This window comes from Silene latifolia, chromosome 4, assembly GCF_048544455.1.
Source record: "Silene latifolia isolate original U9 population chromosome 4, ASM4854445v1, whole genome shotgun sequence".
Classification (NCBI taxonomy): Eukaryota; Viridiplantae; Streptophyta; class Magnoliopsida; order Caryophyllales; family Caryophyllaceae; genus Silene; species Silene latifolia.
The window spans coordinates 15,654,572-15,679,043 of record NC_133529.1 but is presented as its reverse complement, the minus strand read 5'-3'; the positions used below and the strand labels follow the sequence as shown (position 1 = coordinate 15,679,043).

The 24,472-nt window shown below is 35.8% G+C and overlaps 1 long non-coding RNA gene and 2 pseudogenes across 2 annotated transcripts; 2 read left to right on the top strand and 1 right to left on the bottom strand.

Moving 5' to 3' along the window:
• Positions 1 to 1,465: 1,465 nt before the first annotated feature.
• On the bottom strand, positions 1,466 to 7,427 carry LOC141651117 (putative disease resistance protein RGA3; annotated as a pseudogene).
• LOC141654101 (U2 spliceosomal RNA) lies at positions 7,351 to 7,530 on the top strand (annotated as a pseudogene).
• Positions 7,531 to 14,171: 6,641 nt separating this feature from the next.
• LOC141653101 (uncharacterized) lies at positions 14,172 to 23,146 on the top strand. 2 transcript variants are annotated; one of them, XR_012547336.1, is made up of 6 exons: positions 14,172 to 14,327; positions 15,158 to 15,276; positions 15,479 to 15,586; positions 16,141 to 16,290; positions 17,017 to 17,115; positions 22,878 to 23,146. It is a non-coding gene; the product is annotated as an uncharacterized LOC141653101 (long non-coding RNA). The 2 variants fall into 2 exon arrangements; XR_012547335.1 differs by having other exon boundaries at positions 14,182 to 14,327; positions 15,158 to 15,342.
• The last annotated feature ends 1,326 nt before the right edge of the window (positions 23,147 to 24,472 follow it).

Here is a 24,472-nt window from a genome sequence, read left to right as displayed (position 1 = left end):
TTTGCGGTGAATGATGTTCTTTAAACGAAAAATGAGCTGTTGAAAGAGATTGATTAGAAGATGCGTGTGGATGGTAAATAAAAATGAGTTATAATCAAGGGCAAATTTTACCTTCGTTTATTTAAATTTAATATCAAATAATTTTTAAAAATAAAATCGAATGTTTATAATTATAAATTATATATTTTTTAAAATTTAAATAACGTGTCCCGTGTCACGTGTACGTGTCTGTTTTGGTACTACCTAGTCTAGAAGTGACAATTGGGCAAGACAGGTCTAATTTGGATCGGGTTAAGTCGGGTTATATTGGGTTTGAATGTTCGACGGTATCGGGAAGGGTCATTCGGGTCAAATGAGTTACCACTAAGTTTAATTTTCGATCATTATTTAGTTTAGTTACTTTATTATCAAGTCAAATGTATCAAATTAAACATTAAATCGCTTTCATTTCTATTCTTATTAAGCTTAATAATTGTTGGGTCATCAATTTAATCAATTAGTAACTCGGATTATAGGGTTTGGGTCACTGATCATCAAATTATGTCGGATTACGATTCTTCATCGGGTCAGGTCACTATATGCCTACTTTTTATGCCCACTTTTTTCGACAAATTATGTCGGATTACGATTCGTCATCGGGTCAAGTCAACAAAAATTTCGGACGAGGACCGGAGACCGTACCAGACCGGTTGGATCGGAATTTGTCATTATATGCCCACTTTTTCCGATTCTCATCCATTTGACCGAATTAAAATATAATTTTAAGAAAATAAATCAAATTACAATAATTACGGTCCAAATATATTCGGACAAGAAAAACCAGTCGCTGACCAAAAACCAGAATCTTAAAAAATGTTGAACCGAAGACAGTTTGAAATTTTTAATTCCAATCCCAATCCAATGGGTTGGGGTTGGGGACCGAATTTTACCCACCTCTACACACAACTAGACAAATCTAGAAAGTAATAGTCAATCCATATTCAAAAACAGAGCACAAGAAACGGAACTCGACACCAAGTTCACCACCGCCGAAACACCTCTTTGTCGTCGTAACTCATGCAGGTCACCAGTCACCACCTCCGGCGTCGGTCGTTCAGCGCACCTTGAATCACTAGTTTTACAGGTAATTCTCTCTTTATTCATCAATCACCATCTTCGTCTTTCAAATTAGTAATTTAATTATAGATACAAGATTCAAGAATCAAACATCACACATTATACCTTTCATGTCGGCCGAAAGGTGTCACCAATAAAATCATCTCGCAAACCACACTACAAGAATTCCGAACACAAAAGAGCACACCTTGAACAATTTCATTCCGCCATCGCCATTATTCATGAATGTCAATAGAGGGGATATGCGAGATCTTGGTCCAATTAGAGCCAACATCTTTGACACAACTTTCCTCAAGGATTGAATTCCGAACACAAAAATTCCACGATGATATACTTACCTAGTTACGATTCACTTGATGTTTTGAATTTCCTTATTATCAATGTCAATAAAGGGAATATGCGAGATCTTGGTCCAATCAGAGCCAACATCTTTGACACAACTTTCAGCTAGGATTGGACACCACCAAATACTCAGTTCCCTTAATCGGGTCATCTGTAAGAAAACCTCCTTTGATGGTATATCTTTTAATTTCTTGCATCTTACCAACCTTAATACCTCAAGAGATGAAAGACGACCCACCCATTCTGGAAGTTCTTCTAAGTCATCGAAGCTGCGTAGGAACAAAACTTTAATCTGAGTGAGAAGCTGAAGCTGTTCAGGTAGAGACTTGATATTTGGGCTTCCATTCAACCTTAATGTACGGAGAGATTGATTTTGTTGAATGGGATACACATCAGCGAAGTATAATTCTTGTTCCTCTTCGTCACTAAACCCGCCGGTATACAATGTCGTTAGGTTAGGATTTTGTTCAACCGCCTTCAACATGGAAATCATCAACTTTATGGGATTTCCACTTTTATGTAGCTCTTTTAGACCCTTCAACTTGTTGAAATCTGGCGTTGGATCCTTTATCGATGGACAGTCACCTATTACGAGCGTCGCCAAAGACACGCATTTTTCCAAGCTGGTAGGGATATTACTTAGTGCTTCACATCTAAAAATACAGAGCCAGATAAGGGAAGTGAGTCCGTTGAAAAGATCATTTGAAAGAGAAGTAAGAGCATGACAATCACTCACTTCTACTGTCTTGAGAGATGCAGCGAACTGCAGCTCACTGGGTAAAGACACGAGCTTCTCACAGCCACGTATCTTAAGAATCTCAAGTTCCATGCAGTTGGTGACGCTATTGAAAAGGATCGGATGCCAAGATTCATTATCTCTACTTTCTTGAGGGATTGGGAATTCAGTGTAGGCAATGTTTCCAGCTCAGGACAATCTCTAACTTGAAGAACCTCAAGACGAGGAAAAACATTTGTTGCATCTGCTGAGGGTGGCAGGACACATGTCTTCAACGCTTTGCAATTAGAAATCTCAAGCTCTATCAGAGATGGAAATGATACATGATTGACACTGTTATTGCTGAAATCTGGTGTTGGACCCTCTATCGTCAACGTTGCTAAAGAAGCGCGTTTTTCACATCTACCAATAAAGAGGTTGCTCAGGGAAGTAAGGGCAGGGCAACCTCTCACAATCATTGTCTGGAGAGATCCAGCGAACTGCAGCTCACTAGGTAAAGACATAAGATTTTCACATTCATGTGACAACATAGACGAGGGATTTTGTTTCGTAATCTCCAACGATTGGATGCCAACATTTGAAACTTGTAGTGTTTTAAGGGATCGGAAATAATCCAAGGCGTGAATTGTTTCTAGCTCAGGACAATCTGTGAGTTTAATAACATCAAGAAGAGGAAATACAATTGTTTCTTCTCCTGTGGATGGCAATACCCATGTCTTCAGTGATTCGAAATCGGATATCTCAAGCTCTGTCAGAGATGGAAATGACACACGATTAACCTTATTATTGCTCTCGCTCATAGGAACAGCGTAGAAATCGTTTCCTATGTTTTCCACTTTGAGTCCACTCAAAACCAGATATTTCAGACAAGGTAGATGTCCTAGTGTAGGGAGCATCTGGCATCTACCGCAATTCAGTAGCTTCAAAGATGTGAGATTTTTAAGCAACGACAGGGAACTTCCACCCTCGGACACAACTGCCATCCTCACCATCCAAGAAGGTAACGTCAGACCAAAGAAGTTTCGTAATACCAGAGATGTTATGTTTGGGTGAGGTTGAAGGCCATCCAGAACATCTTCATCAGAGCTCCCACCACTAATTTCATCTCTGTACCAGGCCCAAGCTAGGGTTATATCTGAAACCTTAGCTTTTCCAGCAAGGTCAGCTTTCCTTGAATTCTCCTTAGTTTTCACATGTTCTAGACCAGATATATGAATCTCTCCCATAAGATTTTGCAGACCCCCCAATTCATCCATACTCCATCCATCTTCATCATCACCCAAAGAAAGACAGGGTAAGGTGTGGAGGTTAGTTAACTCTCATAATCCCCTTGATGCGAGCATATCAGTAGTTGTTGGGACGTGAATTAAGTTGGTCAACCTATACAATATTGCTGGGAGGACCTTCATATTGTGACATTCAAGAAGTCTGAGTGTTTGTAGAAGGTAAAGTTTCCCGATTGAGTCTGGCAATGTTTTGATTGGATTCTCTGACAGATTGAGAAATCTGAGATGTGTAAGCAAACCAATAGAAGAAGGCAGCTCTTTTATCTCACATCCGTCGACTGTAAGTGTACGCAGGTACTTTGCATGGGCCAACACATTGTGTGGCAGTCCATTAGAAATTGTTCTCAGCTTCCTTAGTGTCTTTGTTATAGGAATGTTGGATAGAGCTTCAACATCTTTCTTATCAATAACTAAATGGCGACAACTGTCAATTTTTTGACGATCTTCTGGTTTCCATAACAACAAGTCTTTCCCACAAACATCCACCGCAAGATCGTAAACTAAATCGTGCATCTTATATCCAGCTGCTCCCCACTTTCTTACTTCATCTAGCAATGAATAATTCAGCAAAACCATTAGATACTTCTCGCCAATTTCCTCCATTGTTAAGTTTTTTATTTCAGATCCATGAAGGAAGCCCTGAGCCAACCAGATGCACACCAACTCATCTTTTTTCATCAAGCTGCCTTTACGACAAAAAGCAGGACAGTAAGCAAAACATTGCTTAATAGCAGGAGATGGTAAATGGTCGAAGGTTAACTTTAGTGATGGGAGGATCTGGTTTTCATCATTTTGTGGCAAATCCCATATCTCACTTTTTTCTATTAATTCCCATTCACTTGGAAGCTGCATCGATTGAAGTATACCTCCGATTGCTTTTATGGCTAAAGGGACACCTTTACACTTCTCAACAATCTTTTTCCCAATTTCCTCTAAAATTGAAAATTTTGGAGAAGTCCCACCTACCGACACTCTCTGCTTTAAAAGAGCCCAACCTTCCTCTTCTGATAGTTCTCTCAACAAGTGTGTGTATACAGCTCGAGATCTCGTTGTGACTTCTATGAGACGAGTGGTGATTAAAATCAGACATCCTGGAAGTCCCCCGATCCTCTGCAATGCATTTTTCAGGGAACTCCATACCTCTTGATCTTTGCACCATACATCATCAAGGACAAGCAAATACTTTTTATTCTTCAATTTTTCTTGAAGTTTGTTTATGATTGCATCTATGTTGGACAAGTCTCCTTTCTTTGATGTAACATATTCAAGCATCTCATTCAGGATTCTCGGGATGTTGAAATTATCGGACACACTTATCCAAAACTTTTTCTCAAAATGAGCATCAATATCCCTACTGTCAAATATGCATCTTGCAAAGGTTGTCTTGCCAAGACCTATTACCGCGTATAGGATCAAACCAAATAGTCAGTCAAACAAAGTACCAAAATAAATACTACGAGTAACTCTAAAAAATTATCTTTTATCTTTTCATTATATTGATACATATTTGTATTTTGATACATTTTGTAGATTACACTCGGATATATACTAACTCCCCAAAATTAACTCTCAATATGTCTTAAATTAGAATTTGTGATTTTTTCATTATATGGAGACATATTTCTACTTTGATATGTTTTGTCGATTACAGAGTGATATATACCAACTCTCAAACAAGTATTACAGATGTGATCATGTGATGTTGATTACACACTGAGATAAACAATGGTGTCAATTTGTGTGTGTTTGGAAACAAGCACAATACCTTAAGGTACCGTACCTTGATGTCGTAATTACCCTCCTACACTTTCTGATCCACCCTAAATTGTAAGGGTACCATGGTTGTAGATGTGTAATCTAATAAATACCGCTAAATTACATTATTCTCAAACTTAAACACGGAAATTTTCAATGATACTTATGTATCGTGAAAAAGCCAAATACAAAACATCAATTGTCACTTTTTCCTCGTCGCATGTACGAGAGTCTTATAATAGAATTTAATAGCTCTATTAACATGCTCATAAATCACACTTTGTAACTCCCTATGTGGATATATTACTAGCAAGAGAAAAGGCATGTGTAGTGATACGCACATCATACATTACACAAAAAGACGACATATTCTCTAGGTTCTAATTTGCCATCATTATGAGACTTGAGATTCGGGGCATGGACATATTCCGGGATTTTAGTAGCAGCCGGAGATGCAACAACATGGTAATGAGCATTTAGCGTTTTTGCATAAGGTATGTCCTTATTATCCTATAATGGTATCAGAGCAAGTGTGTGTTTTGCTATTGCTACTGCTCCTTTTGTACGAGTAATTGGGCAAGAATTATTGGGAAAGAAATCTCCAATGAAGCCACTCTTAAAATCAATAATCCAGAGTAATGTATTTTTTATTGAGATAAAGTAAGAGGCAAACTCTCATTTAAGATGGATCTCAAGCTTAAAAGAATATGCCTATGTGGGATGAATGAGACAAAAACACAATGTATAGGTAAAAGTAAGAGATTTGTCGTATATGCATATAGGGAATATTAGTTTAGCTTTGATTAACATACTTTATTTATGCAAATAACATATGTACTTTAAGACATTTTCTTATATCAGTGAAACCATTGGTGTTAACGATCCTCAAAGTATTAACCGATCGCGAATTAGCGCTATAAAAATTAGATTTGAGTCTTGTGATTATGTGATCTCACGATCTAAAAGGTATTAACCGACCGGAATCCTTGGTTAAAAGTAAAATAGAGACATTTTAAGATAGGTGACACAGCGATCTCTTAAATAGGCCGGGGTTGGACACAATTGGATGGATATTTACTCTTTTTTATCACTAAATTTAGAAATAAGAGAATTAGCTATGTAAAAATGATAAAGGAAAAGAAGATAATAAAATTGAAATAGAGGAGTAAAAAACTTTATACACATGGCAAAATATGCAACCAAAACACTAGGCCAGATACAAAGTGGATACAAGAGTAATACGAGTAGATTGGTCTAAGGCATGCATACACTCTAGAATCGGTACAAGATACTTGATTATATCGTACTTGACAAATTCGATCTTTATGTACGCTCATTAGTCATTACATTGGTACATTCTCCGTTTGAATGAATTTGTCACAATGGACAAAGTCCTCTCTCGGAGAACGCAGGGTTATGGGAAATTGGGTGATATAAATGAAAAAGGAAATATCTATATCTATATTCTATTCTATATAAACATATAAAACAAGAACCACTTGACATTTAAACGTGTCAACTCCTCGGCCAATTTTTCCCCGCCCGTCTACGAAACCCTAAAAAGGTAAAAACATAATTGTTCATTTTTCTTCTGCCCGTCATAGTATCTTTGTGCTTCCCCTTCCTGTTTTCTCAAATCTTGCTCCATGAACTGAATCAAGTATTCCTTCTCATCTCACACATTTATTTATATACTTTTATAGTATTAATATAATTTCATTTTCTGCCGTTTTAGGAGGATTAATGGTTCATAATCTTCCGTTTAAAACTATACATCTATTGTATTCTTTCTGAAATTTTCTTCAATTTACTGCGTTCTCCAGACCAATGCTAATGCTTTTCTTTAATCCCCGGTGTACTTTGACAATTTAACCCTTTTAGTTTTTATCGTGCGCAATACTTTGCTTCCCTCAATTTGTTAAAGTTTGATATTTATTGCTACCTACGTAATCCTACGGGGACTAGAATAAGTTGAACTATTGGGTATTATCAATGTATAAGGAAACAACTTAACTGACTTCACAGTGTGCATATTTCAAATATGGAAACGTTAAAAAAGAAGAGCCGTCAATTATGTATACAATATAAAAACGGAGACAGGCCTAGAATCAACTCATACCTTTCTCGGCCTTTTGGCTAAGATCAAGTGTAGTTTCTGTTCTTATCAGTTTAATATCTGATATGTGGACCATTGGTTAGAGGTGGCAAATGGGTCAATCGGATCAGTTTCGGTTCGGATTCTTTCGGATCGGGTTATTTCGGTTTATCTTTTATTTCGATTTCAGTTCGGTTCAATTCAGGTTGGATTCAGTTTTCACCTTTAATCGGTTGTAGATATTTCGGGCCGGTTCAGATTCGAGTTGGGTCAATATCGGTGCAAATAAGGTTTGAGTCGGGTTAATATCAGAGCAGATGAGATTCGAGTCAGGTCATAATCGGATCGGATGTCAAAGGATTAGGTCTTTATTCAAAAGATTGGATATAATACGAATAATATTTTTTTCAAAAGTATCAAATAATGTTTTTCTGTATAACTACGATATAATATTAATTCATTGACGTAAAAGGGGTGAAACTCATGTATAAAAGGACACCCTAGATGTGAAGACTAGGTACATTCGGGTCATTTCGGGTTTCAATATTGGGTTTGTTTCTTAAATCATCTCTTTCACTGCTCTAGAATTCCCAGTGATTAGAGCATACGACGATATAGTACACCACATTGTCACCACAACAGCATACCGAACATAGTAATATCATCGGTTGCTCTGCTTGCTAACTTTCCAGGAAACTTCTCTTGAAAGCGTGCGAGATAAATTCTTTACTTCTTTAGGGTCCGTTTGGATTGAAGGAATTGAAGAGAAGGGGAGGGGAGGGAAAGGGAGGGATTTAATTTCCTTTGTTTGGATAAAAAATATGGGAGAAAGGAAATGGAAGGGGAGAGAAATGAGAGGACTTATTTTCCCTCCTATAGAACAAATTATAATCTTTCCAAGGGTGGCAAGATTTGGAAAGAAAATATTATTTGGACTCTAATTATACCACCACCATCCTTCAATCCTCCATCCATTCTTCATCTCCCTCCTTCCTCCCCTTCCATTTCCCTTCATAATTTTTGTTATCCAAACACCCACATTCCATTTGCCCTCCCCTTCTCTCCCCTCCCTTCACCTCCCCTCACTCCCCCTCCCCTTCCTTTCCCTCCTAAAATTGTATCCAAACGGACCCTTAGTGATAAAATAAGAGACGAGTATTCTGCCTAATTGTGTCGAAGAAAGGGTAATAATATTACATTACGTGACAGCATGCAAATCATACACACCAGGTTAGCCACCGGTCTTGAGCTTCTTACTCCTCAGAGACCCTAATGGGCAAACTCGAAAGTACTACGCTCTCCACATGAGTGTAAATTTTATAATTGGAGGTTTTAGAATAAGTTTTTGCAAGAAACCTAACCCGATTTCTCTTAACATCATACGCCATGATACCGAAAAAGTTAGCATATAACAATTCACCATTTCCCTTGAAATACACGCGTTTATCGCATTGTAATGTGAATGTGTGACATTTCATCCATGTATTTGCATCACATACATCATGTTCGGAACGATGAACACAAAACATAGTGAGACAACCGTCCATGGCCGTCAAAAAGTTGTCCCCAACTGGTCCAAATACATCACTAGGCGACTCCTTCTCAATAGCTCATTAAACACCTCGAGCTTTTGTACGTTGATGGTAAATTACCTAGAGCATTTGGAACAACTGCCATCCAATGTATCGCGCCATTGAAAAAAAACCTCAGACCCAACTACTCTGTGTGACAGAGGAAGAACATTAGGGTTTGTAGTCCTAGAACCGGTACTTAGTGTATAGACTTGCACTAATCCAGGGACGATTGTAACATCTTGACTTAATTGCGGACGAGGATGCATAAATAGCACCACCTTATAGTCATTTTTCGACAAATCAAAACCCAAACCCACGTCAAAATAACTTACTACGAGCTCAGAGAGAGGAACGTTCCATAATATAATTTCTCTAAATGGGCTATAAACCTCATTTTTTGTTACCAAGGCCAACCCATTTATATAACCCAAAACATGACATCTATCCATTTGATCAAAGTTTTCGAGTGCCTAAAATTTCTAAATGTGTCGCTAGGACGAACTAAGACTTGTTAACTTTTTTGCCTTTTACTCCACCCATCCATGACAACTAATAACTGATTTTCCGCATTATTGCCCTGGTAGCTCCTTTGATGGGTTGAAAAAAATTTTGGATCCTTAATCATAGATCGCCACTTAGTACAAACCCGTTTGTATTTAAGAAGGTCTTTTATGGGAATCCTTGCTAGAACCTCAACCGGCAAAGTACCATACTTGGCCTTGGCTCTTTTCTTGGTCTTCCCACCCATGATCAGCTCAGATATTAAAGACATATCGGAGATGTATTAAAAAGACGCAACTCGATCAGGAGAGCTGAAGCCTTAATAAAGGTGAAGTCATCCTCGTTGATTGTGTTTCATCAAAGGTTCGCTAAAAGTCTAAAATTCGTCAACAGAGTAAAGAGCAAATCCAGCATAGCACTCATTACAATAATACCGGTACCATAATCGCTTGAAAAAGAATCATACTTTCCCCCCTTTGGAAATGAAAAGGGGAGTTTACGCAAGCTCATCAAACGGAACTCCGTAGCTAACTGAGCTCAACCAAACACATGCACCATCCTTTTTTAACATAATAATTGTAGCACCATTGAAAACTAGTCAAACAACCAGAAGATTCGATCAAACAAAATTCATCTTGGAAGCTAAGACAAATTCCACTAACATCAAAATCTATGCCATTACTAACGACATTTAAGGTAAACCACGCAACTGTCTGAAAAATTTCAAGACCTTAATATGAAGAATTAGCCGCACCAACAAACTAAGGAAGAAGGTCAGCTGCACTAATTCAATCTCCTAAGAATTGGGAATGAATTTATTAAGGTAAAATTGAAAGAATATCTCTTGGACGAAATGGGGTTTTGATTGAAATCCCATTTTTGATAAAAATTAGTGAGATTAGGAGAATAGTGATTAAGATTATTGGTCTTTTTTAGTCTTTAACATGATGGTTGTTAAAAGACTGAGGTCGTGTGTAAGTAAGTGGTTGCTTTGCTTATTTGTGCCGCATTGTCGATTTGTTGGTGATTTGGGTTTCAGAAGTTCAGAAATTATAGTCGGATTTAGTATTGCTCTTTCAAATACCCATGAGCACTTAGATTAAATGACAAGGTAAGAGTTGTTCTATTTTAACCAGAGATTTTGTGTTAAAGCCGTGGGAACACAACATTGTTAAAACACATGAGGGAGAGCTTTAATGCCCTAGTGGTTCTATCTGACTCAAATCTAGATTAAACCGGATGGTATACACCAACAAAATACGAACTTTACTCGTTACATTCTAAATAAATTATGTTCATTTTATTTTAGTTACTATAAATTATAGTCGGGTTTTGTAAATCATTTAGATGTTGTGTTTGTGGCTAAGAATAATAGACGTGGAAGTCGAATTACACACATCGACATAAAGTATCAACCATAAAAACGCATGATCACTAAAAGGAGATGATCATTGAACACATTAGCACAAAGTTAATAATTGTAGTTCCTTGACTAACTGCATGTCAATTAAGACTTTCAATAATCATGTAGTGAGAATAAGACTTGATTCCATCATGTAATACATTCATTAAGTTTTTGTTGAAACTTTTATTATGTTGTATATATTTTCTCATATGATTTATGCGCATATATGTAAAGTTATGTTGAAAAATATCATTTTTGTTTGAACCTCGAGTAAAAACATGAGGTTACTCATTAAGGCAAACTAGTATTGGTGTTCGACCTCGCCTGGACCACCTCTATTTAGTATTAAAATTTATTTTCAATTAAATAAAACTACTTTAAAGTTCCATAACTCATAAATTTATCATTAATATATTTTTCTATGACATATTTTAAAATTACGATGGACTTAATTATGAGACAACTTCAGTACTCCGCTATTATTATTTTTTTAAAATCGATTGGTTAGTTAATTGTTCATATATACTTTTTATTATTGTTAGTATTGTTACTTTTATTACATTCGTTATTACAACTGTTAGTTTCACTACTCATACCCTAATTATTGTTACTTTCACTATTGCCGCGTTAATATTAATAATTTCACTATTCTCATTGTTACATTTATTACTTTCACTACTCCCGCCCGCTGCTAATATTGTTACTTTGACTATTCAAATGAGTGATTACTATCATATTAATATATCCAATGTTACCACGATTCTTTTTACTACTAGCACAATTTACTTTTGCTATTTAGGCATGCAATATTAAGAAACTTATACTCCCTCTTATTCACTATATTCTTCCCTATTTCCCTTTTCGAATTATTCGGGTTTTCTTCCCTATTTCCTTTTTGGTTTGATTTGTGTGGTCCAAAATCAATTGCATGTGGGGTAGTGTATTTTGTGTGGTCCAAATTAACTTTCTTATTTCTTGTGCAAAAAAGAAAGGGGAAGAATATAGTGAATAGGAGGAGTATATTTATATAATTATATTACATATATGCATTAAATCAAATCGAAATAATTATGAAATATTTTATTTTTTGGAGCTCTAACTTGATTTATTTAACTTTTAATAGTTTCCAAAATATAACATACTTATATTATATTTTAACATCTTTATACTAATTAATTAACATCTTTATACTAATTAATTAATACCATAAGTGGGCATGTTTATTTTAAGGAAAATCATCATATTCTAGTGTTCTCTAAATTTATATTTCAACCAAAACTATATAATTAATATGGTCTATCACACAGCTATCGATTAAAAACTTTATAGTTTAATTAAGTTGCATAGATTTATTTAATTCTATTGAAATCCCTCCGTTTTCGGATTATATATATATAGTATTGATTGATTGATGTATGTGGTGTGAGTGACTTGATATATTGTGATACATGGAAGATTAATTCTCGTTCTAAGAGAATTTGTCGCTATTCATGACCAAGTGGGAGAATGTAGGATATTTCATAATATAAATAATTATTACAATAATATTTAATTAAGTTGTTTTATAAAAATTAAATTGGCCATTATAGGGTGGAATTTACCTAAAATTTTCTTCCCACTATTATCTCCCATAACTCACCTTTCACAATTTATCACAATTTAGGCAACTGTTCAGCTGACTCTTTGATGACAAACGTCTATATAAAGGGAACATATTTATTCTGATTAAGATTTACCAAGCCTACCTCATTAAGAAAACACATCATCTAAATTGTAAGCTTGAGGGTTTGGAAGTCAGATATGGGGGCTAAGAATTCGGGTTATTCATTAAGGAGGATCAATATTTCAAGCAACAATTGAAGGTAAGTAATCACTCTCTTTTATCGCTTCAGCATTCGGTTTATACATGTTCATTATGAGGCTAAAATATGTTAATTTAGATTATAGAATGAGCTTACACTGATAGGATCGCTATCATCATCATCATCCAACTCGAGAAGGGGAGATTATTTATCTTCGAAAAATGACAACAGTGTCTTTCTGGAGCCGATCAGCAGAAAGTGATGCAGGTGTGGGAGGGAGGAGGGATAATCCCCTATTTTCTAAAAGAATAGGTGGATCTCTAAATTTTCCCGCCTAAAATTTTAGAATCAGGGATTGGACTTAATATTGTAGTACTATAATTTTGTAGTATATTCTATAGGTGTATCTTGGAATACAAATGGATATACTCATAAATTGAAATGCTCACAATCTGGTAAATGGGTTAAGTTAATTAGTCGGTCATTTGATTTTTACAAATTCATAAACCCTTAACTACATACTCCCTCCATTCAACTCCACATTACGAAGTACAAGCAAGTTTATATTTTGTACACTATTCACAAGTGAACACTCAATTTCGATTTTCTCTCGATACATAAGTGAAAATATATTCAATGTTGAATCGCCTTTAGGAGTATATTAAGAATATCTAGCTTTTATAATTTTTGCAAATACGTAGTTAAAGATGTTTACCGTGTAAAACACACGTTGACAAACGTGAAAAATCAAACTTATAATGTGGGGTTGAATGGAGGGAGTATATCATATAATGGCCATCAAGTCGCCAGCCACCAGCCCACTACTCGAGGCCACCACGATCGCCACCACTGCCTACTTCACGCATTCCTTACACCGATGTCCCATCGGTGCTTACAATCCCAAATTTTCATAAACCCTAAAGAAAACCAAAAATATCTTACGAAACCATTAAACTAACATTAGCTTGATCGATCATTAGCAATTACAAATTAAAGCCTTAAACTAGAGTTAAATTATCATTATCATTCAAAATTAAAGAAATTGGATTTATTTAAGACTAAGTTGCGTGTAGTTACTAATTAAGAGAGAAGTAAGTCTTTCTTAATAAGTTTATTGAAAGACAATTTTACAATTTCAAAGAAAAATAGTAATAAAGGTAATAAAATAGGTACAAATCATGATTAATAATAAAATGGGTATTGTTATCATGTAAGTTAGGTACAAAATTACAATATCACGATCAATAATAAAAGAGTCACAAAAATCATATAAATGGGTAAGAAAGATCGGTCTCTTCCAAGTTTTGGGGTTAAGGGAATTAGGTTACAACTTTTTTTAGTCAGGGTATAAAATGGGAAGTACGCGCAAATTGTGTTGAATTGCGCAAATTGTAGTGAATTGATTAAATAATCTATTCCGAAAATAAATTTAATAATAATAATAATAATAAAAATAAATTTAGGGTAAATAATAATAATAATAATAATGAGGGGACAGCCTGACATGAGACAGTGGGGACTTTGACTTTAACTATTCCATCAAAGTACAACCAAATCTAGAGCATTAATCAAAAAAAAAAAATTGGTTATCTTCACACCTTTCTTCTTCGTCTCTCTTTCTTCCATGAGATCCAGAAATTCAAGCTTGTTCATCAATTTATTTTTAAATCTAATTAATTGTTTTTTCATCTTTCATGTTCATCAATCAATATTTGGTAATTTTTTTTCTATTTATCATTTTATTTTTGCTCAATTAAATTTGAAATCTAATTTTGAGTTTTAGCCTTTTAGGATTCATCGATTGTTTTTTTTTATTAGTTGGTTAACTTTAATTGTTCTATATATGTGTGATGTTTGTTTTTTTGATTTGTTTTATTGGTTTTTGTTGAAAGATCTAATCTTCTGTTAAATTAAAGTCAAATTCTAATTGTGATTCATCAATTGTGTTTTTCACTTTTTCTTATTGAATTTGTATTTTTAATTGTTGTATATATGTTGGATTGATTGTTATTTGATTTGTTTTATTGGGGTTTTTGGGAAAAATCTTTCTTTCTTTTGGTAAATTATAATTTTGAGTTTTCGGATTAATCGATTGTTGTTTTTCTTATAAGATTTGTAATAACTTTGATGATTTTAGATGTGTAGAATATTGTTATTTGATTTATTGTATATGATTGTTTGTAAAGATATGTTTTGATGAAATACTCCAATTCTAATTTTGAGTTTTCAGATTGATCGATTGTTATTTTTCTTATTAGATGTGTAACTTTGATGATTGTAGATGTGTGGAATGATTGTTATTTGATTTGTTGTATTTGGTTGTTTGGAAAAAGATATGTTTTGATGAAATCGAGTCAAATTCTAATTTTGCGTTTTCGGATTCATATCGATTGTTGTTTTTCTTATTAGATGTGTAACTTTAATGCTTATAGATGTGTGTGATGGTTGTTGTTTGATTTTCTTGTACTTGTTATTTGGAAAGATTAAAATCAAATGTTTACTCTGTTGATGTTGTAAATTCGTCTATTGTTGTCATTTGTTGCAGACGATGTAATTTCGGCTTATGACGGAAGGGGCGGCTGGAAGTAGCCTGGAACAGTGGCATTCACCTTAGCAGTTTTGTTAATATGTGGGACGATTGTTATTTGATTCACGTGCGAACGGGTGAGCCAAAGACGTCCTGTTTTGTTAATCTGTGGGACGATTGTTATTTGATTCATGTGCGAACGGGTGAGCCAAAGACGTCCTGTTTTTTTAATCTGTGGGACGATTGTTATTTGATTCGTTGTATTTGCTGTTATTTTTCAAAAAATCTCTTCTTTTGGTTTGTTAGTGAGCTGATAGATGGGTTTTGTTGATGTTGTAGGTTTTTGTTTTCTACGCGGTTTACAATTTCCCCCTACATGATTTGATTTGATTCGAGAAGTGGGAAGAATACGGACAGACGGAGGAATGACTGATTTCATCTACCAAGGTAGTGTTTCAAACATTGATTTGTCGAAAATTACTGATCTCAAATCTGATTTCTGACTTCAATATATTAAGTTTTGTACTTTGGAAATTTCAATTCAATCATTTTCTTCGGAGCACGACTAGATTTCAGCTCAAAACTTTAATCTTGTAGTTAAAATTTGTAGATTTTCACTGATTGAAGTTCAATTGTTCAGAAAATCTAAAAATCTCATCTTTAAAGCTCAAACAACCATAGCCTGGTAAAAAAAATGGTGCTTTGCTGTATTCTTGTGGTTGTAATGAAATAGCGGAATGTTAGGATTCCGAGGATCTTGTGAGTTAACCGTTTGAAATCTCCCTCATGTATACTGTTTTCTTCCAAAAACGTCCATGGTTTGAGTATTGTAGTAACAATCTTTTGAATATTATCAGATGATGCGATTTCATGGCTTTACGTGACGTGTGTGGGATTGTTGTTATTTGATTTGTTGTATTTGGTGTTTTTGAAAAATCTTATCTTTTGTTTTGTACTTTTGCTAATGAGATTCTGATAGATAGGTCTTGTTGATGTTGTAGATTTTTGTCTTCGACTCGGTTTAGGAATTTATCTTTACATGATTTGATTTGAGGAGTGGGAAGATCATGACAAACGGAGTAGGTGTTGCTCAAAGATCTGCCTGCATGCAAGGGAGGGCAAGAGATGAATGCCTGATTTCATTTACTAAGGTGAATTTCGAAAACATTGATTTGTCAAAAAATAACTGATCTCAAATTTCTGTTTTTAATTTTATCGTTAGGTAAATTGGAAATTTCAATTTCCACCATTATCTTCGTAAGGGGACAGGATTTCGATGCAGGATTTCAGTTCAGGATTTTAGTCATACAACTAAACCTTGTAGTTGTATAGTGATTAAACTTGTAGTTATACGCAGATTTCGGTTCAGGATTTTAGTCATATTGTTAAAACTTTGGTAGATGTAAATATGTGGGTTGACTGTCTTTAATTTGTTGTATTGTTTCTTTTGAAAAGATCTCACCTTTTGGTTAATGACAGTCATATTCTAATTTTGATTTCCGTGATTCATCAGTTGTTCTCCCTTTATAGGCGTGTCCTGTCAAAGAATCGGGCTCTTTACAACCTCACCTGTGCTTTGAAAACATAGAGAGTGAGAGACCAATGACAATGATCATTATAACATTAGTGCTAACACTCTCTAAAATTGATAGCAATTTAGCAACTTATATGTGTGTGCGTTAGTGAAATGACGATTGTAGTATCTGTTTTAGTTGTCGAACTTTCCAGTTCCTTTTGCCCCATGATTTGCCCTTCTCGGAGATGAGTTAACCATTGTAGTCATTTGATGTGGTATCAACATTAAGGGGTGATGTGGGTCTCTATTTTGTTTGCTTTCCAAGCTCTTATATCATTGTTACTTGTTCTTGATGCTGTAGATGATGATCAAATATTTGGACCAAGTATCGAGTGCATTTCTTTCAAGATGTACATCCAAGGGCAAGACATGGATGTATTTTCAAATTCTTAAGTTGCAGGTCAGTTTGCCGCCTTAAAATTACTACTATGATCGAGTAAATTTCATTTTGAGATCTCTTGCATTGATTGGTTCTTTCGGTGATTTGTTCATTTTAGTGATTTGTTCCTTCTAAACTATATGGAAATGAGAGATTACTTTTTGGTAATTAAGAAGGGATTTCTACTTTCTTAAGTAATTCTTGTCGAAATGTTAATTTGGTCACTAAAATACTAGTTAAGGAGTGCAATACTTTAGAATTGTGAGATGAAGTCACCTGCATGATTTCTTGAAACGTTACGGTCATATTTGTGGTGATCTATTCCCTTAAATTTATTAGCCATTGACTGTTTCTTAGTCTCGTGTATGGTAGTTGGTTTGGGTATATGTCTGATATATGAAGTTAGATTTTATAGTTGCATATAGTATACATATACATATGGATTTTGAAGTTCTATTGGTTTGACTTCTTTAATATAGTGGACTGGTCTTTCTTTTTTAATATAATTTCATTGTTTGTTAATTTCTGATAATTTTAATTCCACCGTAGTAACAAGTTCTTAACTAATAAAACAACTAAAGCTGAACTTGAATCTTCACTCTAGCAGAAGGGCCAGCGCAAACCTGAAGTACATTGTATCTATTTTGCTTGGATTCGATTAGAAGTATCCAACATGGGTGCGTGTCCAAGTGTCAAGATTCGTCTATTATATGAAAAACAGTCCGTCTTATTATAGACGGACACTATCCGTCTATAGCTATAGACGAATAGTGTCCGTCTATAATAAGAATTTGTGTATGAAAAAATACATGTTTTTGGTCTAAAATGAAGTGTCCAAGTGTCCTACGCATGTCCGATTCGACATTGGTACGCGAGGTAAAATTAAAGAGTCTCAGCAACATAGCATTCTATGTATGGACACTAGTTAGCCTATGTATTTCTTGTAGTAGAAATTGTGATTTAAATATAGGCGGGATTAAGTTAGATATCTAGGATATGTCATGTGTATCGCCAAATGAGTAAAACAAAGAGCATAAAACGTCTAAAAGTCTCAAATCATGCCAAATGCATAGAAAGTCTAGCACAGAGTTCACACCACAAAGCGTACACAACTCAAAATAACGTCACACAATCTCACACAAACACAATATCTTCTACATGAATGTCACACAAACACAATATCTCCTACGTGAATGAGTCCACAGCTCAACCAGCGACAACCAGCAGCTCAACCAGCAACAGCTCAACGACCCCAACGACGACCCCCCCTGCATAGAAAAAGAAGGTTATTGTTAAAAAATTATGTATTTCAAGTGCTCTAAGTTTATGTGTAAAATTATGCAAGTTAATTGACAAAAAAATGTGAAATTGATTACGACTGATAAAAAATGGAAATGACTGATAAAGAATGGAATTCCTTCCATTACCCTCAACATCCATTCCCCCCACCCCCCATAGGGTAACCCATTGCCTTTCCTTATTCACCCTACTACCATTATCCTATCCACCACAACAATCCCTTACTCACCGCTGTCGTTGACGGCGGCCTTTCTTGCGGTGCTGGCAACCAACCCCGTGTCATCCTCGTATGTCCCACATGCTGGACAGCCGCCCTAAGCAACTCGAAGCTCCATCCCAAACCTCAATAGCCACCATACCAAAACCTTGAAAAACCCTCCTACACTTAAGAGGGTGGGGGAGGGGATTTCGTGGGTGTAGGAGGGTTTTTCAAGGTTTTTGGTATGGTGGCTATAGAGGTTTGGGTTGGAGCTTCGACTTGTTTAGGGCTGTCTTGCGGAGCAGGAGTGAATTCGTGATGGGCCTGGTGTCCGGTGTACTCTTGACAGTGCCGGTGTACCGTTGTAATGCTGACGGTGCCGGTGGTCATATTGGGCGGGGGTGAGTGTAGTGAAAATGGGTCTGGTGTCCGGTGTACCAAATGCCCCTTTACTTTATTTTTTTTCAAAAAAATATACCCCTATTATTCTGCACTTAATAGAATTACAAAAAAATCCATTAATTAAACTCCTTTTATATTCTAACCCAATCACTTAAACAAATATTTATTATTATATACCCTTACTCCACACCCAACCCCATACCAACCAAAACCATCTACTCCCAACTACAGAGTACCCAGTACCAAATACAGGTACGAAACCATCTATTTCTAGTATCCCCACTACACACCACCAAATACAAACACAAACACAGGTAAGACTCCACACAACCCTCCTCAACCCACCTCACCATCACCATTTCACCACCCTCCACACCACATATCGTCCTCTTTAAACTCCTCCCCCATCAACCTCAACCATCTCACCATCCTCCAATTGTCGTTATCCAGTTATCCACCACCACTTACCACCGCTGTTCACACATGACCACCACATATCATTCCTCCCACCACCTACCAACACCAACAACCTCCTACCAAGATAAAAAAAATGCTAATAACTATTGTTTCTAAATATATGTACGGCCTTTCTTGGTGGTGGTGGTGCATTCATGGTAGTTTGATGTGGTGGTGGTGGTTTGTTGGCTGTGGTTAGTGTGATGTTATAATCAGGGATAAGCTCCAACTTTATTAGCATAAACTTAAGTGGGCTATTAAATTAGAATACTCTAAACTATTAAGATGCTTCTCAAAATACTCTATACTATAAATTAACTACCAATATTACCACCTATAACACCCCTCCCCATCTAATAGAATCGCCCCCTTTTTTACCTGAAGCAGGTAAATATTAGGTGAGACCACTTTCTTCATTATTCCCAACTTCATCTTCCTCCCCTTACAATAATAAGGTATACCTGCAATTTTTTCAACTCAAATTCTCTCTCTCTCACCTCCCTCTTATAATATTTACCCTATATGCATCAAATGTGCATCAGATCTAACATAAGAAGAAAGTTAAAAGAAGAATAGAAAATGTAATCAAGAAAAGAATGATTGGACAATTGGACAAAGTAGCGGATTAATTAATTATCACACAATGACAAGCTGTACGTCAAGCTCTACAAATATAAACAAGGCGAAAGACAATGCACCTCTGGTTTGCAATAACAAGACACAATCTTAGTAAGAAGTGTAGATGCCTTTTGAATCAATGATTCCCAAAAGCACCAGTCATCAAAGAGAGAGCATGTGGGTTACTTTCTTCAACATCATGTCTTTCTTATCTACTGTAGCAGTTCAAATTTTTGCTGAATAATACAATTTTCATATTTATCAGCATTTTAATGGCGTCTTGGAGAATGAAGTAGGATCATCATTCATCAATGGTGTTTGAAAAATAAGGGTAAAAAGAAAGTAGAATAAATAAAGTCAGAAATAGAAGGGTAAAAGATAATAAAACCTGTGGAATAGGTAGCCCTTCCACCCGTTTTATTCAATGGGAAACGGTGTGATAGTTGGTTATATTGGTACTTAATTTGAAGTATGGAGTATTTTGAGAAGCACCCTAATAATTTAGAGTATTCCTATTAAATAACCCTAAAATCAATTGCCAAATATTATCCTTTTCTCTTGGCTCCTCACTCTCGGATAGCCTCTTCCATCTTCCATCAAATTAGGGATCCCCTAGTTCTTAAGACTCCTCGTTTCCTAATGACTCGGTCGGTTGGCCAAAATAAAATCTGCTCAACTTCCCTCGTAGAAAAAGTCATACCATAGTGGGAGCTTCTTGACTCTTGACTCTCCGCAACTTGGATCTTTCGTGTCCTATGATTTGGCTTCTAACATGCGAACATGAAATATGAGGCGGATCCTTAACTTGGGAGGCGACATTATATGACACTTTTCTGCTACACCAACCCCTTATGTACTTGCCTAAACACCTCAAATTGTTGTGGGAGTAAGGCCCTGTAAACTTCAGCTTCTTTTCATTTCAGAGCTCATTTAAGCTCACCTCCAGCTACTTATCATTATGATAAGTATGATATTCTTATTCTTATTCTTATCATTATTATTGTTATTGTTATTAAGTAAACTCATTTTAGCTCAGTTTACAGCTCCATTCACTTTATTTAATTCCGTTCAACTTCAACTCTCTTTATGAACTCCATCCGTCTCATTTCAGTTCAGTTAAACTCCACATAGCCCAAAAGAACAGTGCCTAACTTCACCATGACCAAGTCACCTAGAACTCTAAGTCACAACGATGCTTGTCTGCTCAAAATCTTAAAGGGTTTGTCCAAGTATGCCTTGGCGATCAATATCAAGTTACTTGTGCCCCAACCCTTTTGGCCTAAATATGCAGATATCGCTTGCGGTGTCAAAGGTTGGTGGTTGGCGACCATTTTAAATGGACTTTGACCCGTGTACTCCGACTATTGAAGGTTATAAGAGAATTGAGCAACATCCATCAACCTAGCCCAATCCTTTTGATTAGCAATTACAAGGGCATTGATCCAGACTTGACCCATCAACTCAAACAACTCAGTCAAGCGTTCTTGGTCTAGTGAAGACGGGTCTGGGTCACTAACGATACTTCTTGGTAGTCCCAATACTTCACTACGTTCTTAAATAACAACCTTGCCCTTGTTGCTTGTATGAACATCCCGTAATCGGAGAAACAATTAACTAGAGTTAACCCCCAGACAAGGATCTGAACTATGCTTCGTCTTCTTTTTTTTTTTTTTTTTTTTTTTTTTTTTTTTTTTTTTTTTTTCAGTTAAGGAACTGTACAAAAGTTTCCAGTTAAGGACTTCCTATCCTACTTCCGTCACATTTGCCGTTTAAACTAAAAGAAACAAATAAAAGCTTAATTTCCTCTTTCCCATGAATCCCATCTCTTGGAGAATTCTAGAGAAAGCATAGAAGCCATCTCTACAGTTGAATTGTCTATAAATAATCTGTCACCACTATTTTCTAAGCAAGATTATTGTGAGATCAAAGCTTTGGTATGATGAAGTAGATGAGGATTATGGATTGAATTTGAATGAAGCCCACAAATTGTAGTATGGAGATACAGTTTACTGTCCACAACAAGTGTTCGACGAATAACACAAATTTATTCGTAGCTTGCATTCAAATCAATTAGCAATAATTTTAGATCGTAATATCTTGTATTAGAAGCTGATGAACTACAAGTTAGTTTAGGTTAGGTAATTGAGCAAAAAAATTTGTTGTATTTCATCCAGAGAGGTACCCTATCATTACTAAACCTCAGCAAATGTAATGAAACTTCAGATTGAGGGGAAAGTGTATTTCATCCAAAGAGTTTTTTCAAAGTGTGCTAGTCTGCTAGATAGTGAGGGGTAATTGTAAAGAAATTTCAGAAATAGTCAGATAAGAGACAACTTCATTCTCGGCCTTCCACCATCGATGAGCCCATTTGTGCTTCATAATCCACCTGAGCTTGCTAGATACTAGACAGTAAAGGAGAGAATGAGATGGAGAGAGATGAGGAAGAAATGTGTGTTTTGATTTTACCAACAAAACACATTCGAGAAATTGTTTCAATACCGTATATCCTAGCTTTTACTGTTTTTTTTTTTCCTTGATGTTTAACTGTCCTTAAGTTTGGGTTAACTCCAATTAACTATCACCAAAATCGAGTCACACCCATCAGGCAATGCTGTACAATCGGTTGGAACTTGGAATTACTTAAGGGTTGTACAATCGAAATCTATGTATATGTTCTATGGCTTGTCTGGAATTACTTAAGGGTTGTACAATCGGTTGGAACTTGGAAGTTTGGTATGAGGGCCATGGTCCTTCGGATCCCTGGATAACGAGCCTACATTGACATATTCATTGCAATGCTGTTTTGCAGGGGAGAAATGATGCTATGCTGATCTAAAAAATGGAATTCTATTGAAGCGCCATATATCTCAAAGAGAGATGACGAAGTCATCTTTCCGCTTGCATCCAACCCCGGGATTTTTGGGGGTCATCACAGTCCGCCAAAATTGGCATAGGTTAAGTGCTTTTTGTATTGGGCTAAAAAAAAAGGCCCTGCTATGTTTTGCACCCTCAGCGAATTTTTCTATCAATCAAAGCGGCACCGTTGTTGGGAGACCGTGATGATGTTTACTTTGAAAAGGGGTTTCTGTTGTCGTAGCCAAAAAGGCTACTTAGCCCAACCTCACAGGGCGTCCTATGCTGATGTGCTCTTTACTCTATTGACATATGGGCGATCCAACCCCCCCAAGTTCCGAAGTAAAAATTAAGTACTCAGTATGAATAAATAATAGGAGTAATTAATAGTCCAATGCTATAAATGTAGTAATTATTAACACCTGCTCTTGTTTCGGTAAGGTTTACCCTTTCCTGGCGTTGGGTGTTCTTTCTTACTATGTGCAGATAATTCAGCCCATGTGTTGAACCTACATTCTTTCCCACAAATGTTGCACTCCCATTGAGGAGATGTCATCTGGTTGCCCAATTGAATACGCTTGCCTTTTCCCATCTATCAATCAAATCATATACCTAAATTAGATTTGATTCCTTTTGACGCACAAATCAATCAAAATGAATTAAATCAATCGCATCACAAAATTAATTTAATTCATTTTGGAAAAAAGGCATTAATCAATCAATCAAATCAACCACAAATCAACCATTAAAAATTAGAGAAAATTAGAGATTTACCTCAGATCGTACTACTGTTTACTGCTCACGTCAGATCGTACTGCTGCTTGCTGCTCACGTCTTCCCTTTTTCTTGTGGAATTAATGTTTAAACAGTAAACACAATAAAAAGGACCCCAAGCATTGTTTTTGACGATAATAACCTTGCATATGCTCTTACGGGTTATTTTTTAGGGGTAAACATGGTCATATACTCCCTCCTATTCTAAATAACTGTTCCATTTGCTATTTCTGTCTATTCACATAACTGTCCCATTTGCCATATTTGGATATGCTTTTTTACTTTCCTACCCTTAACTCTTTTCTTTATTTACCATCTCAACCACCCCTAACCCATCATATTCAATATTTTTCATTATTTAACTCCGATATTCTTACCCCTATACAATAATTTTCATTATTTTAACTATATTCCTTAATTTTCGTGCCATTGGCCAAATGGGACACTTATTCGGAATAGAAGGGAGTATGTTTTACTTGAATTCAATCCGTCTTAAGCGTAAGATGAGTCAAGTAGTAAAAATAAGACAAAAGCAAAATACATGGAGGAAAGTAAATCTTATATTCTCAAATGGGATGATACTAGATCCGTTTTACTTTAAAGACGAATACTTTCGTCTTAAGAGAGACTGAATGATATTTTAATTTGAACAAAAAAGGAAGTAATTCGTCTATGTATATAACCTAATTTTGACCACACCAAATGAATAAAATTGACTATGTACAACCCAGTTAAATGCTCATTTATTTGTCTATGTTTCAATCCTCGATAGCTAGA